This window comes from Schistosoma haematobium, chromosome 1 (assembly GCF_000699445.3).
Source record: "Schistosoma haematobium chromosome 1, whole genome shotgun sequence".
Classification (NCBI taxonomy): Eukaryota; Metazoa; Platyhelminthes; class Trematoda; order Strigeidida; family Schistosomatidae; genus Schistosoma; species Schistosoma haematobium.
This window is the reverse complement of record NC_067196.1, coordinates 63796346-63814252: the sequence shown is the minus strand read 5'-3', so window position 1 is coordinate 63814252 and position 17907 is coordinate 63796346. Positions and strand designations below refer to the sequence as shown.

General features: G+C 38.2%; 1 protein-coding gene across 1 annotated transcript in view; it reads right to left on the bottom strand.

Moving 5' to 3' along the window:
* Window positions 1–13303, bottom strand: part of PPEF1 (Serine/threonine-protein phosphatase with EF-hands 1) — a 32964-nt gene extending 19661 nt beyond the window's left edge. Inside the window, exons 1-3 of the mRNA XM_051209347.1 lie at window positions 13268–13303; window positions 6416–6582; window positions 4069–4199 (exon numbers count right to left, since the gene is read on the bottom strand). The gene's annotated coding sequence lies outside the window, so the exon portion shown is untranslated. The remainder of the gene's footprint in view (window positions 1–4068; window positions 4200–6415; window positions 6583–13267) is intronic.
* Between the last annotated feature and the right edge of the window lie 4604 nt (window positions 13304–17907).

Below are 17907 nucleotides of genomic sequence, written 5' to 3'. Positions count from 1 at the left end.
AAGTGTAGGACTAGGCAAATAATAAGAACCACATGGGTATTTGGCAGTGTAACTACTAAAACTTTGGTAAAATGACCAATTGATCGTAAAACTTTGGTAAAAACTGTTCAGAACTTTAGGCCAATAACTAGTAAGTTGGGGGAGACGAAACTAAAACACGATACTCGATATTGTCAAGGGCTGAATCATACTGGGAACGAATACAGTATTGATACGAATCACAAACCAAGTACGAAGGCATGTCAACTCATTCAATTTGAAGGAAACGCTTAGATCGAATTAAATTTCTACTTAAAAAGGAAGAATTAGTATAAATAACTCCAAATAATGACGAATTTCAGTGTAGAGGCTGTAAAGTATTGAATGTTGTTCAAAAAAACTTAATTAATTAATTGACAAATCCTATTATACAGTACAATTTGCAACCACTGATAAGTAAACATCTAACTATCTCACTGACAACTGTTCTATAAACTCTTTGTTATCTTTTTTTATTGACTCTTGTCGTTTTGGTCCTTCACGTTGTTTCAAACCCACTAAGTTAGAAAAAAAAGAAATGTCTTAAACTGCTAAATTGTTGAATTATATATCATCTTATTTAATTATCTTTGACGAACAAATAATTCAACTAATTTTTATTTTATTGTCAAGGATGAGGTTTTCGATAACTCGGTGAGACGAAATTTTCGATTGTTGAAATCAATGAATAGGATCATCATAAATGAATGAACGCAATGATACAATATGGCCAGATGATGGCTACTCATGAGACCGTATTATTGACTTAACCCCTCGGACGTTTATTAACCCAAAACAAGACCACTAGCCAAATGAATGGATTTCTGTGCAGGAAAATTACTTGCTGAGACACAGAAGTTAGACATTAACACGGTTGGATGCTGAATCGGTGATTTGAAGATTAAGTATTCGTGCGCGACACCGAAAATCCTGGGTTCCATTTCCGTGTGCGGAGTCATGAATAGGCACTGCTGAGAAGCCCCATACTGGGACGAACGGGCTATCCAATGCATTCAAATTTTAAATGGTCTGGATTAGATTGTTTCATGATTTCAATGAAATAATTGCTTAATCGTCATTTACATAGCATTAAAAACAACGATATGATGGAAATTACAAATTTATTGTGAAATACTTAGTAATTAATTTAGTGCATTACTGTCCTAAATGAGAAGGAAGACAAGTCTATACAAAAATATGCGCAACAAAACCTAATTAAACACTCCCAAATGGTAGTCATCCATGTATTTTAGCTACTAAACAACATAAATTTGAATGCCTTGTGGATAACACGATAATAAAAACCTGTGAATAACTGTACACAATTTATCAACAGAGAAAAATTGTAGCTCAAGATTAGACGGATGTTATTTCATATTCTCGGAAGTTGATTTTTCGTGAAATTAAAAGACGAAGTTGCTCAATTTGGTGATCAAAGCGTGATAGTTAAATATGAAAGCCCGTATCACATCAAAATTTACTACTATTATTACTATTTTCACTTTTACATTTACACGTTATATATTTATTTATTGTAGGAAGTTTTAAAAAAAGAACCGATTACAACAGATATGGGACAACACACAACAAACAGATAACAAATGATAAATCTCAACTTGATTTCATCAGTGTTCGCTAAAAATTTCCGTGCGGAAAACATTAAATTACCCCAACCAAAAAATATAGCGACCTTACCATCTCCATTACCAAAGCTAGATAATATGAGCTGTAACTAAGCAGAAAAGGCAATGATAAAAATAATTCTACAATGAGTAAACGCCGTAGACAGAAACCGTAATGTCCTAGTTTAAAAACATATTGTTTAGGAGAGTAAATTTAGCTCTTTTTAGTGAATATTCAGCTACGAGACCCAGAAAAATTAAGTGTCTTAAAGGCAATGATAGTTTGGTTTTAAATTTTCGTACAAAAAACTCGAAGTAACTTGGTTAACATTTGAGCTTCTAAAACTTTTAAATTTCAAAAGATAGAATTAAGAAATGTGGTTTATTAAACAATAAAATAAAAAAATTAAGATATACAATATGAGGTTCAACTATTTGTTTTAAAATAGATTTGACTATATAGAACATAACACCACTTAATGTACTTGGTCTAGTTTTAGGTTTTAAATAAAATTTATGCATTAGATATCTCTGTTAAGTGTATGAACAAATATAATTGAAAATTTTACTGGACCTAAAAACACTCCGAAACCCCGAGAAATCAGTCAGTCAGCTACAACGTAGGACCAGGCACATATATGCATAGGTCTAAGCTGCCACACCACATTAGCACAACAAGATGAACACCAAATTCATAACAGTCACTTCAATGGTAGTAATATATGAAAGAAAGATTGTGTATAAGGATATAATACAGGAAGAATTAGTTCGTAGAAAGAAAGGTATAAAGTGATCTTAATCTCAGGGTTTAAGGGAAAACAAAGATTGTATACACTTACGCCACGGTGATCGATTCTGAGCAATGCCATCTAGAGCCTACAATCACTGGGTACGACAGTCGCGCGGACACCAACCAAGTAGTTTGCATCTACCAACATGGCTCAGACCAGACGTTAGTGATTTCAAGGACTGATGCCACGTTTTGGTTTGGCTGCTCCTAACTTTCTTCTAACCGTCTCTAAAACTAGTCCATGTTCAGGCATATGTAACACGTGGCCATATAAATGTCTCTACTAGCTTGAAAGCATTAGAAAGGATACGATGATAGATTCGTACATCATTAGCAGTGGTGAGCTCTAAAGACTTAGTAACCTTTCTGTAAAACTGAATTAAAACTATCTAACCCAAAATTCCTTACCTGTAGTCCACAACAGAGGTGGATATACATTATTGAAGGTCCGCAAATCTGTAGATAGTATGTCAGAGGCCGGATATACAAAGTACTAAAGTGTTCTTAATTAAAATAGTTAAATTCCTGCTTTCCAGGATTAATTTTGATTACAGTTAGTATTCTACCAAACGAAAGTGGTTACTAAACCTTTTGATACAAATGGATGTAGCGTAGCGTGAAAATAATTATCAAAATCAGTTTGGACAACTCCACTTCTACATAAGTAGACGTAATATCACTACATAAGTAACTACAAGCGCTATTTACTTATCCTACGACATTCTATTTTGATGTAACTGAGATAATTATATGGCTATGATTGATACTTGTCCGGCGCTTTGACAGGATTGGTGGATATAGAGGATCCACCTAAGGGAGTTAGAAAACCCTGATCTCAAACCAATGGTGCACATGGGCTCCAGTATCCTGAGGGAACAAATGACGTATGAACCAATTGTTGGTCACTCGCTAACATAGGACTGCATCTCCCCACGTTGTTCCACTGTTTTGTGGATCAGACGTTTAGGTCAAAGGCTATGGGTGTGGTGCCCAAAGAAAACCACCTGCTTCGGTTTGGGCACGCGTTCAGTATCATAGCCCACACACAAATCAAATGACTTGTGTGGCGCATATGTATTCAGTGCCCCTTTGTATCAATATTTATGTGTTCAAATAAAGAAATATACTTAACATATATTTTAATCTCCTATTCTGACCAAGGATATTAAGAACACGATAATCTGAAGAAAAATATAATCTATCTGATGAGAATTAACATGAGTCAATATACAGTATAATTAACGAAGCATCTTTGAGATTTTATTATAGATCCATGTTACTTCTAAATAACCTCAAATTATCTCACCTCTATCTGTTTTTACGTATATTTCTGAGTGATTGTGCAGGACTAAAAAAATCCTATGGCTGACTGAATGACGACCGGAGGCTGCAGTTTGTTTACCTTCGGTAAACAATAAGTAGTTTTAAATACATATGCAACCAAAATATGTACAAGTTTCAAACGTCAGGACATGTTAAATTAATAACAAATAAGAGCGAAATATAAGTCTTAGTCATTAAACCAAGTACATGATAGTCTAGGTTAATATACGTGGTTAGATTTGAAATAACATCAAGTTTATTGCGTCTGATTTTAATATGACGTCAAACAAATGACCACAATAAATTTTCACTAACCCCTTCAGAATCACTTTCATCCGTTACATATTCTAACGACTGGTTTACTTGCCACGCACACTTACGACGAACTTCCAACCTCGCTTTGCACTTTCTGTACCAACACTGAATTATCACAGCAGCTTGAAAAGCTAAAATAATGATAAATTATAGTACATTCTCTAATTCATTAACATATATTATCAATCCTAGGATTCTGAACTAGCACATGCAAACATTTTGGATACTGCACTACATTGACTACTAAGAAATAATAAGTATATGTCCGAATTTTTGACCTGCGATCTTACTAGGAGGAAGTTAAATGCTTTAAAAAACCTACTTCGCCAAAATGAATTTGATAAAAGTTAGTGTCAAATGTTAGTGAACAGTAAGCCAACTATTTCAGTAGCTAAAAGTCAATTACTTCATTTAATTGTGTGTCTACAGCTTTCACTGAGAATACTCAGGATTTAATGCTGCAGATGTCAGTTCCGTCGAAATCTGATACCTGACGTTGAAAATCTACAATCTGAATACCCAAAATGGAAATCAAAGGATAAATGAGAAGGTAGACTTTAGTCATATCTACACGTTGTCGCTATTATATACAACGGGTAGGACGATGGTTTAGTAGTTAAAAGTTTCAGGTTAGAACCCCATTTCACCGATTTCGGTTCAGTGAGCTAGGTAGAATCATTAGTTCTCCAAAAAAATGGCTCAATGTTAAGAACATGGAATTCGCTCTCAGGAAATAAGTTAAACTAAGATATATGATGAACTTAATATCTAGAGTTATTTTACGCCGAACGTTACCACCTATAAGTATCCGAAATAGAGATTGAAGTGAATTGAAAAGTACTTAACTTGTAATACAAGTATGTTCTTGTAGTTTCGGTTACTATGTTAAGCCCACATAACTTATTCTAGTTTCTGGACGAGCCAATTTATCCATTCATCTCAAGCTAAATATTTGAACCTTGTTAATTATTTACTTATCAACACTGACTTTTTATATGAACGTATGTGTGTGTACATTTTATCCTATTCATCACACGTCTGTAGCTTATTTCTGTGTGACTATAAATATTGATTAACGCTTGATTAAATCGAGTTGGTCCACATGCCTTCTCCACCGCGCATCATTTCGTTTCACCTCGTTCCTTTGATCGTCTAGATCAATGATTATACAAAATATACGTATTCGAAATCCTTTCTCGTATTTGACTTATTTTAATTCCATTATTCACTAGCGCGAGTTAAGTCGATAATTATATACGAGGATAACCAGGATGTATATTTTAACAACAATCATTCATACGGTCTAAATGGAGTCAGATATTGAGCCACTAAATTCTAAAATGGCCTAGGGTGAACTATAATGGATTAGATCGTCGTCCTTTGTCAACCTGTCACAGTTGTCAGTCATAGTGTCCAGTAAGTTTTTTCGATGTCTTACTTCGATGCTTTTCTCTCACAAAACCTACGATTCAAACATAAATAAACGGTGAAGAACTAGACGAGTGATAGGCTTAATTGTTATCGACTGTAAACCGTAATTCTCGAGCAAATGGTAGGCAAGTTTCAGATTTACAAAAAGCGAGTGACGTATAAATCTATATTAGGAACTAATATTACAATCGACTGAGACGCCCGATAACTTTGTTGTTTCAAGATTTTCTAATCAAAAGCCACTTCTGAATGCAACTACGTGTGAACACCTTGTAGCATGTATATAACTGAAATATATAAATTGGAGAGACAAGTGTTTAAGGCAACTTGCATCATAACGTTTGTGTGGTGCATATTCTAGTCCAGATGTTTTGCAAAATTGTGTAGCTTACCTGAGTGATACGTAAAAACTACATTACTTCAAATCGATCCACTACTATACTAAATCTGTATAGCTTACCACGGAATTATATATATATATATATATATATATATATATATATATATATATATATATATATATATATATATATATATATATATATACAAACGAAATAGGATACTATATGAAACAATTTCGGGTTGTCGTGTAAGGTAAATTTCCTAGCGGATATACGTCGCTCAAAAAAATGCTTAATGATATTAGTTACTTCTAAAGCAATCAGTCCCATTTACAGAGTTTAATAGTGTAATTAAATAGAATTGATTTCAATATTTCGAAGAGTTAACTCTGTTTTCATAAATAAAGCTCTTGTGAAATAAGTGTGACCATACTGTTCCAAATGTGTTGTGCGAACTTCATCCAAACACATTATCGAAAGATATTAGATACACGTTGTAAGCATACCCCCACGAAACAGTAATATCTTGCATTACATATGTACATAATGGTTAGTTAAATATGATACGCACTTACATAACCTTTGGTCAACATCAACAATCTTTTCTTTCCTTCCAAACATCATAAAAAATCAACAGTTCATAGTCCCATAACATGCGTTATATGATTGCACTTTTTAGACTCCCAGTAATAGGCAAGCTAACTAATATAACTAAATTGCAATAAAGTGCTTTGTTGGTGAGCTGTAAAATAAAAGACGGTCATACAACATAAGATAAAAATTGTATTGTTTATAATATAACTGAACTACGGTGTGGGTGAATGGCTAGTAAGATATCAAAGCAAAACGTCTTTTCTGTTATCACATGTCGATAGGGTATATTTGCAACAGTGATCAGTCAGTCAGTCAGTAACAACGTAGAACTTCGTACATATGTACATCAGTTCGAGTTGCCACACCACATTAGCACAGAGATGCAGTTGTCGACTCAAATCCCGCGGTGGTAGAGGTAGCAAGAGTATAAGCAGTAATCGGGAAGATTAGGGTTTGGAAATGTTATTTAAAGAGTATAATCCAGTGAAATAAATTTGGAAAGAGGAAAAAAGAGACATGAAGGATTCAGAAGATTAGAATTTGGGAGAACACAGAGAGTGGATGCACCTGCGCCATTGCAAACGATTTTGAGCCATGTCATTCAGGGTCTCTAACCATCGGTTGCTATCAACAGTGATGCTTCATATCGATCTACAACACAAACAATACACAATGGGTGCAAACCGTACAGATATTTATTTAATCACCGACACTTCTATACACTGCATGTAAGTGACTACGTTTAGATATAATCATCAACAGAGAGTCCTTTTCGGAAAATTATAGACAAGAAATTTTATTTTATCCCACAAGGTTTACAGTAAACATAATAGTGCATATGATATCCATAGGTTCTAAACGAGTCCCAAGATGTTTAACTTCATGCCTTTTTAAAACAGTTCATATCTGGTTCATCCAGACCCACCTAATGAACTAAGTTGTCGTGTCACTACACATTATTCAGTAGGAAACAAGTTGAAAGGGTGTTTAATGAGAATAAGACATCGAAAAGCTAGCATGAGAATTCCTAGCAGTGTCCTTCGAATAGGGACAAGAAGCCGATTTTTTTTATAATGACGGCTTCATCCTCTAAATATGATTGCTATTATGTGGGATTACAGAAGCCAAGCGGAAAATACCGTGTGATAATAATCCAAGTTTACATTTTAGACAGACGTTTATAAAGAACATATGGGGGGCAACTAGATTACAAAATTGGAACTATGAAGAGTTTGGCCTCATGTTTAGTTTTAATTCGACCTACGTTCAATGAATGGAGGAAGAAATCAGGAAGAAGCGCTGGAAGTGGATAGGACACACATTGAGGAAAGCACCCAACTGCGTCACAAGACAAGCTCTCACATGGAATCCTCAAGGCCAAAGGAAAAGAGGAACACCAAAGAACACATTACGCCGGGAAATGGAAATAGACATGAGAAAAATGAACAAGAATTGGATGAAACTAGAAAAGGCCCAGGACAGAGTGAGTTGGAGAATGCTGGTCGGCGGCCTATGCTCCATTAGGAGTAACGGGCGTAAGTAAGTAAAAGTAAGCACATTCAATGAATATAATCCTAACTCTTGTGATTTCAATTCATATCTAATTCATCTGTAGTTAACAACTCGAGTACTTGAGATATGACAACTTTATGGATTATTTAAGAAGTCAATACGAGGATATTACGCAAATACAGTAATCAACACAGACATGTCGAATTCACACAAGCGTATACCCCCAGATGCCCTGGTACGACCAAAAATGGGAAGGGCCCTCTTCCTCTAGAAACGTTCTCACACAGCCGCGCGTATACAACCACTGCCAGGTAAGTCCTACTCACCGCCTGCTCGTGGCAGGGGTGCCGTTTACGAAATTGAGAGGACGAAAAGCGAATGTCCGGCGCTTTGACAGGATTGGTGGATATAGAGGATCCACCTAAGGGAGTTAGGCCCCCGAATGCCCTGGTACGACCGAGAGTGGGGAGAGTCCGCTCTCCCTCTCGAAATACTCTCACACGACCGCGCGTATTCAGCCTCTGCCAGGGAAGTCCTACTCATTGCCTTCTCGTGGCGGGGCTGTTGTTTACGAAAATGAGAGGACGAAAAGCGAATGTCCGGCGCTTTAACCGGATCCCAAACCAATGGTGCACATGGGCTCCAGTATCCTGCGGGAACAAATGGCGTATGAACCAATCGTTGGTCACCGGCTACCATGGGATTGCATCTCCTTACGATGCTCCACTGCCTTGTGGGTTAGACCTTTAGGTCAAAGGCTCGGGGAGTGGCCCCCTAAGATAACCACCTGCTTCGGTCTGGGCACCCGGGCAGTATCACAGCCCACACACAAATGATGAACTCTCTATGTCTGTGGAAATTACTTTTCTCGCTTCGAAAAACAATCAATTGATTCAATTTATTATCATTACAATTATTGTCATTATTAATACTATTATTATTATTACTTATTATTGTCATTATTATTATTATTATTATTATTATTATTATTATTATTATTATTATTCCACATTATTCACCCTCTTTTATACTTATACAGCGGCTCGTCTTTGGTGGAAATTCGACTGTATCTAAACGTTCTCGTGTCAATGTCCGGTTGAAAATTGTATGTTACCACCGAATATGAGTACTGAAGCAGTTTTTCTGAAACCACGTGCACCATTCAAACTGGCTGCCTTCAACGTTCGCACACTTATGCAGGTTGGACAACAGATAGGGCTGGTTATGTCTTTGGAAAGTTTTCATATCGATGTCTGCTGTCTATCCGAGACCCGTATTCAAGACTCTGGTGAAGTACTACAAATTCGATCTCCATCTGTCGCTTCAAAAAGCTTGTTTTACGTGCGCTTATCCGGGGACCCTGTGGCATCTTCGTCTGGTCTCGCTGGCGTTGGTGTCGCACTAAGCGCTAGAGCTGAGGCAGCACTAATCGATTGGATCCCCATTAACAGTCGGTTATGCGCTGTTAGATTAGAAAGTTCCATCAAAGTGAGAAGAAATCGGCGTGAGAAACGATGTCTTTCGTCATCTCCGCCTATGCCCCGACAGATTGCAGCCCGGATGCAATCAAGGATGAATTCTACCACCAGTTAACTGTTCTTCTCCAGAAAGTGCGTTCGACAGATATTGTAGTACTAGCCGGAGACTTGAATGCTCAGGTCGGGCGTCTAGGCACAGAAGAGAGTCGTTTAGGTGGCCGATGGGGACTCGTTGGTCGCAGGTCAGATAACGGGGACGGGGACCGTCTACTGCAACTGTGCACAGACCACAACCTGTTTCTGGCTAACAATAACTTTCGGCACAGTCATCGCCGATGTGCCACCTGGCGTCCTCCCTCTGCATCTCAAGCCTGGACTCAGATTGATCACATCGCGATCAGCTACCGCTGGTGTGGTTGTGTACAAGACTGCCGCTCCTTTTGGAGTACCTATCTGGACTCTGACCATGCCTTGGTCTGCGCCAATCTTACCTTACTTTTCAGTGGACAACGAAGTGACCGCCATCAACGGATTGATATTAGCAAGCTGGTTGCAACTTCTGTTGCTAGTAAATATCGAACCGAGCTAGCTTCTAGGCTAGCTACCACTCCACCGAAAAGTATAGATGAGCATTGGTTGCAATTGCATGACGCCATGAAAATGGCGGGTACAGTCAGTTGTGGGTTTACGAAACGTCCCGCTTATAAACACTGGGTTTCTTCAGGCCCCTTACAACTCAGTGGAGCCCGTCGGTCTACTCCGGGTGACCGTGAGTTTGACCATAAACGAAGGATGTTACGTAAGGAAATTGGGCAAAGCTTGCGTAAGGACCGAGAAGCCTGGTGGTCGAAGCGTGCTAATGAGCTGGAAGCAGCAGCTGCATCTGGTAATTACCGGAAGCTCTTCCAACTCATCCGAGCCACTGGCAGCAAGAAGTCTGGTGTGAGTGAAACAATCTGTGACGATGATGGGATGCCAATCACTAACATCCATAGACGTCTTGGACGATAGGCAGAATTTTTCGAAGGGCAGTTCAACTGGCCTGCCGCTCCGGCAGCACCGGTCAGACTGTCCTGCTCTCCATGGCCGGTGACGACTGATCCACCAAATGAGGCGGAAGTCCGCAAGGAACTCCAACTCTTGAAGCGCTACAAATCACCTGGCCCAGATGACTTACCTCCGACTCTTTCTAAAGATGGTGGTGACTTTTTGACTAAGGAATTGACGACGCTGTTTACAAAGGTTTGGGAACTAGAGAGTGTACCAACGTCATGGAATGAGTCGATAGTTGTCCCTATCTTTAAAAAGGGTTCACGTCGTTCCTGTAACAACTATCGGGGATAAGTCTACTTCCGATTGCGTTCAAGCTATTGGCTTCCGTCATACTTCGTAGGTTGTTCAAAACCCGAGAAAGATTGACTCGCGAGGAGCAGGCTGGGTTTCGTTCCGGTCGAGGATGTATTGATCATATCTTCACCCTCCGCCAAATGTTAGAACACCGTCATACTTATCAAAGGCTAACAATCGTAGTATTTCTTGACATTGGGGCCGCCTTCGATTCGTTGGACAGAACTGTTCTCTGGGATTGTCTATTGAAGAAGGATGTGTCTGAGAAGTTTATTAACATCCTAAAAGCCCTATATACAAACACCTCAGGCAGAGTGAGGGCATACAACCACCTCTCTCCATTGTTCCATTCGAGCAGTGGGGTTAGGCAGGGTTGTCCAATCTCACCATTCCTCTTCAACTTTGCCATCGATGACATTCTGGAAACAGCTCTAATGGATGTAAGTAATGGTGGTGTGGATCTGTTGCCTGGAGAAAGACTTCTCAACCTTGAGTATGTGGATGATATTGTCTTACTGTGCGATAATGCCCAAGCAATGCAATCCGCACTTAATCAGTTGGCAATCGTTGTCCGTAGGTACGGTATGTGCTTTGCACCTTCGAAGTGCAAAGTACTTCTACAAGACTGGCAGGATTCCAATCCTGTACTCACCCTGGATGGTGAGCAGATAGACGTAGTCGAGAAGTTCGTGTATCTGGGTAGCTGCATAAGTGATGGTGGTGGCGTGAGTGATGAGATCAATGCACGTATAGTGAAAGCCAGAGCGGCTTATGCCAATCTGGGCCACCTTCGGCGCCTTCGTGATGTTAGTCTGGCTGTAAAAGGTCGGATCTACAACGCGTCGGTGAGAGCAGTTTTGCTCTATGCTTGTAAAACCTGGTCTCTCCGAGTGCAGGACGTTAGACGACTCTGTGTTCGATCATCGCTGTCTCCGAAGGATTGCTGACATTCAGTGGCAACACCATCTCAGTAATGCAGAGGTTCGGCATCGTGTGTTCGGGCACAGAGATGATAATTCAATTGGTGTCACCATCTTGAAACACCGACTTCGGTGGCTTGGACATGCTCTACGAATGTCGTCCCAGAGAATTCCACGTCGTGCATTATTTGCTGACTCTGGGACTGGTTGGAAGAAGCGGAGAGGTGGTCAGTGCATGACATGGTGTCGTGGCATGAAAGAAAGCTGCAAAGGACTGGCTTCTGTTGGGCCTTCACGACTCCCTGGCTGGGGTCTGAGAGATGGTGCTACACAGTGGCTAGAGACGTTATCAGATATGGCTCAGAATAGAAGCCAGTGGCGATCCTGCTGTAACCTTTTACTTTCTTCATAAAAAGTAGTTGTGTCTCCGTTACCTGAAAGATTTCTTCTGATTGTACCTTAGCTTTTTTTTCTATTTCTCTCCGAATTCTCACTGTTTTGTGTGGCGCATATATATTGGCGCTCTCTTGTACCAATATTCATGTGTTCAAATAAATAATAAGGGAGTTAGAAAACCCTGATCTCAAACCAATGGTGCACATGGGCTCCAGTATCCTGAGGGAACAAATGACGTATGAACCAATTGTTGGTCACTCGCTAACATAGGACTGCATCTCCCCACGTTGTTCCACTGTTTTGTGGATCAGACGTTTAGGTCAAAGGCTATGGGTGTGGTGCCCAAAGAAAACCACCTGCTTCGGTTTGGGCACGCGTGCAACATCATAGCCCTCACACAATTAAAATGAAATGACAATGATTATTGGCATACCCGCTACAAAATACAATCATGAGCACTTTGTATATTGTTATGCACCCAATCCGAAGTACAATGCTGAATTCTTTCTGACTTAAGTGCTGGTACAGCCGTGATTATTAGACTGTTCTAGAAACCCCTGGTTTGTATCCTCGTCTACTTTTACTTAACAGTTTATTAATCTATTCATAAGCACTGCGCCTATTTGTACAACTAGTTATGTCTTTATCTGTACAATATGTGTTTGTTTATCTTCTTATCAATCTTACTATGTCATTTTTCTGATCTGTATTAATTGAGATACTTCAACTACATAACACTTCATAAACATTCGCCTTATACATTACACTTCATTTTAATCCAACTCAAATTAAACCTGTGGGATACGACCTTGGTCTATTATAATTTGGCTACCAGTGCTGGACACTATGACAAGCAATTCCTTTTCTATATAGTTACTCATAATGCTAGTACCAATGCAATTGGCATTCCAATACAATCATAGAAAGCTTTGATCACAGAGTCAACCCAATATTTTTACTTCACTAGTCTAGCTTGCTGTCAGTTTATTACCATTCCACTTCGATTCTATGTACAATTAGCGTACGGATCAATTTGTTTAATTATTCAAACATACATCAAGTAATATAACTATTCAAGTTTCCAGTCAATTTGTCTGTTTTAAGTCACACAGGATAATGACACGAACGCAACAATAAGCAAGAAAATAGTCACAAACGTGATCAATAAATAAAAACTTACTGTTGAACAGCTACGAACTAACAATTTCAAAACTCCCTCCTATTTACTTTATATGTATCATCAGTACAAATAGATTCATATTCGTACTTTGAGTGAAGAGCAGAGAGTCAAGCTACAAATCTTCCAGGCTGTTTCTTCGTGTACTTATTTCACCCTTGGATATGTCGAGCGAAGACGTAGACACTTATACCAGAAAGGTTTTTATTGTTGACTATATTTTTGTTGTGTCTTTGGTTGTTCTGGCCTAGTTAGGAAGAAAAGAGAAGGCATATTCCGTGATTTTAAGGTACAATAGCGTGAACTGATCCAAGTCACAAAGCCGTTCATCACAAACTTCAGTACATCTAGAGTTGAATGAGTAGCGACTATCTTATCCTTTAACAGGTAATTTGATTAACCTTTAATAGCGGCAAATAAATCCCCAAAATAAATAGCTCTGTAAGTCTTCGACACTGGATGATGATCACATTAGTTTTAACGGACTCACCTAGCTGAAGGCACTCGGCCAAGCATCCGCACCAGATCACGAGTGGGAACGCCATGCTCAACATCCCATACAATCGCTAGCCAGATTAGATCAGACGACCCTCGATATATTGATAGCCTATCAAATATATCTTTGAACCTCCTCGCTTCTGTCTTTTGTTTTCACTTGGTGGATACGATTCATATTAGAAGGTGTTACTGGTTAAAGCGTTGTCAAACTCAAAATACCTGTGGCATCTTCACTTTCAAACTATGAATTATGCCCTATACACGGTCTCCGAACTTTAGTCTTACTGTTGTATTGAACATGTATTCATTTAAACTTGCGGATGTCTATAGATTGCAGTTTTTGTGATCTCAACTTTACCTAAATAATTTCATTTTTAGGATGATAGATAAACCATCATGATCTCTTTGGGCTATTCTGTATTCTCACATAGTCATCCTCTTCAATTATTAACTTGAAGCATTATGAGTCTTTATTTACGTACTCGCATGTGTATATTCCACTACGTGTATTTCATGCATTGTCTATTTCAACATACAAAACATTATCCACACTAAATACGTCTGACGCTTGGGTTATTCGATCTCCGTATTCATTCTTATCACTCGCTTGTGCTCCACATAGATATAAAAAATGTCCGGGCAACAAATATAGCTGACATCTATTTTTTTAAATTTTGTATTGAAATGAATAGTGAATAGATATCCCAAGTTATATGGGATCTATTTTTCCATGGCCGCCAAATGTCCTGGAACGTGCGAGGACGGAATGAGCCTCCTCTCCCTTTCGAAATGCTTTAATATGGCTACGCAGATGTAGCAGACGGGCTGCAAGATCCTGAGGAGATAAATGGCTCAAAAACCTGTTCTTGATATCCGTTTACCGTGATACCGGACCTTCTAATGTTGCCTCACTCCTTGGTGGACTACGTCTCCAGGTCGAAGACTTGGAACCTGGGCAATAACATGCGTATTTCAAAGGGAAGAAGTTTTCCCGAGTTTCTGATCTGTATTTCTCAACTTTGACAGTGGATAATTTGTCCCGATGGTCGTATTTATGTGAATCTCGGGCAAGAACTATCTTACATGTTGAATAAGTAAGGTTTTTGAGGAGTTTAAATTAGAGAATCAAATTGGATCTGAGCCTTATTTTCCAAAGGGGTTCTAGTCCTAAGATATGGCATCGGGAACTGCAATCAATGAATGAGTCATTCTTAAGTATTTTGCGAGTGAAATCTCGTTGTATTCCTTACACATTAAGCATATCGGATAGGCGTGGGCTGGAAAATAAGAACGAATAGTATTCAACAATGGGTCGTACACAGACTTTATAAAGAATGATTTTAGATTCATTTAGAAAGAAATTACGGAGAATGAAGCCAAGCAATTTTCTCACTTTAGATGCTTTAGTTTAGATATGTTCAGAGAAGTTAAGACTGTGAGTAATGTACCCCTAGGTCAGTTACTGATGTCAGTCTGGGCAGTGTGTTCTTGTTAAGTGCTAGTTTTATTTTAAGAGACGTATCTTCAGCACATAGCCAGCTGCATTTCTCTGTGTTGAACTCTAACATCCAGTGTTTGCACCAGTTGTCTACCATATTGAATTCATGTCGGATTGTTTGTATAGTATAACGTACATCGCAAATGTCAGTTTTATAAATGACTTTTAAGTCATCGGCATAGAGGTAGGTCTTACCTGTGCTAAAGCACCCGCATATATTGTTGATGTAGATTATAAAGAGCAATGGACACAAGACACTACCCTGCACAACACTGGTTATTGGTCGAAGTGTAGATGTTGTACAGTTAATCTTGGTTATTTGGTATCTGTTTGTCAGAAAAGACATGATCCATTGCATTAGGTGGTTTGTAATTCCAACTGACTGAAGTCTGTTGATTAGACGGTTATGAGGTACTTTACCAAAGACTTTCTTAATATCGAAATATAGCATAACCACTAGTCTTTTCGTCACGTATGTGAGTTACTTCGTTAAAGAAGTCTATCAGACATGTACTTCAGGACCTTGACCTAATGAAGTCATGTGACGGGTCTATTAGATCTTGATTTTGTATCACTTTTTCCATTATGCGTGATATAACTGGAGTGATATTTATAGGTCTATAGTTTTCGACCCTGTTTCTGTGTCCTGATTCGTGTTTGGGAAGAACATACGTTACCTTCCAGGTCTCGGGATATGTACCTGCCTCTAAAGATAATGTGTATATTGTGGGTAATAGCGTTTGTATGTCGGGTCCTGACATTTTATAAACGACTGGTGGCATGTCATCGGCACCTGAACTCTCATTGGGCTTGAGTTTTGACGGCGGTATGTATAGTCCCAATATCAAAACTTATGGTGCTAAGGTCATTTTTGCTGATGCACTTGATGTCAATATCTGGGGTACGAGATGTGTATCCATTGTGATTAAACCATCCACTTAACAGCTCACATATGACGGTTTAGTCATAATACGTCACACCATAGTACAATAAGGAGTGAATTTTGTGATCTGCGTTCTTTCTTATGTTGGATTAGATATTCTACTGAGACAACCTATAACGTGCTAACACGGACTTTTACATTGGGACTATATGGCAGGCATCGGATGGAAAAAAATAAGATCAGACAATAAAAGACATAATTATTAGTTTTCTTAACACTTTACTCTCTATATGCACTTTCCGTTCTAATAAACAGCCTTCCTTATTCCAACCTTGACTTCCCTCACTTCATTTGAAATTACTCCACCTTGGTAAATATCACAACTGATTGTTCTTTATTACTGCGTTCTCTCATCTAGAGGCTCTAATCACAATTCATTCTAGCAACAAGAGCCAATATGAATTTACTCTAATAATTTATCATACCTCCATATGTCCCACTAAAAAATGTCAAGCATTGTTTAGCGTTCATATCCAAGTGCCTTGCCACTCCTCTGTTTCTCTTTTTTTCAGGATCTTGCTCTGAGGGCACAGCTATGGAACTTTTGACATCTGAAACAAACTTGACGTACGTGTTTCTCAAGGTCACAGTTCACACCAAATGCTCTACAAGTCTACTTTATAACGACTATAAACTTAAAATTTGCATTGCATAAATACTTAGCACGACCGAAATTCTAAAATTATTATGCCGAGATCGGATCTGGTGTGTAATGTGGACTCCATGTCACTTTAGAAAATATTTTAAGGACTACTCAGTATATCTTCTTGAATGAACTGATATTCGTTTTCATAAATTATATTTATTTAACAACCCTACTGTGAGCCAATACATGTTGTAATCTGTATATCATACCTGCGAAAATGGCGTGTACCTGCCCTTGCATATATATATTTTATTATTATTATCAAAATGGGTTGAATATCAATATATATTCAGTGTATTCTCGATGAGGTTTATCGCCGTGTTTCTTTTTTTCTCAACGGCGCGCGCTACGGACTGAACGTTACTTTCAGGCCGAGGCCTTCAGTTTTCTTTTTCTAGGATTCTTGCGGAGCTGGATATATTGTTTTTTGGAATCATGGAAGATAACTCAATCCTGAACTATTAACATATAAACTGTGAATTTCATGCCACATGATAAAATCTGAGTTTAACTTATTCATGGTATATATGATCATGTTCATACAATAATTCATAATCATGTACATACATATATTGATTTTGGCTATTCGATCAAATCATGCTCTGTCATTTTTAAAACCATATATAATCATATTCGACGAAGAATTGCATTTCATATTTGCATTTTATTCCTTAAGAAATGTAGCTATATCGTGTTTGGATGCTATAACCTACGTACTTTAGGTACTTACGGGATCTATTCAGACCTCTACTCAATATCAAGAAATATATACTATCGTGTATGATAAGGAACTGTACTCACTATTCTATAAACTATCATTTAAATAATAATTGGATACTATAACTCATTTAATTTCCGAAATTGCCTGTCCAATTCGGTGAGTCTGTCATAGTTTTTTGACAGCACTTTTATCCAAAAAGCTGTTTCATATATTTGTTCATAAAGCAACATAATAAACTTAGACTGTAATAACTTTTTAAACCACTTATCTCTGCACCTCGCAATTTTTACTTTTATGGACTTTCACTTTATATGTATCCAAATACCGTAATTACTTT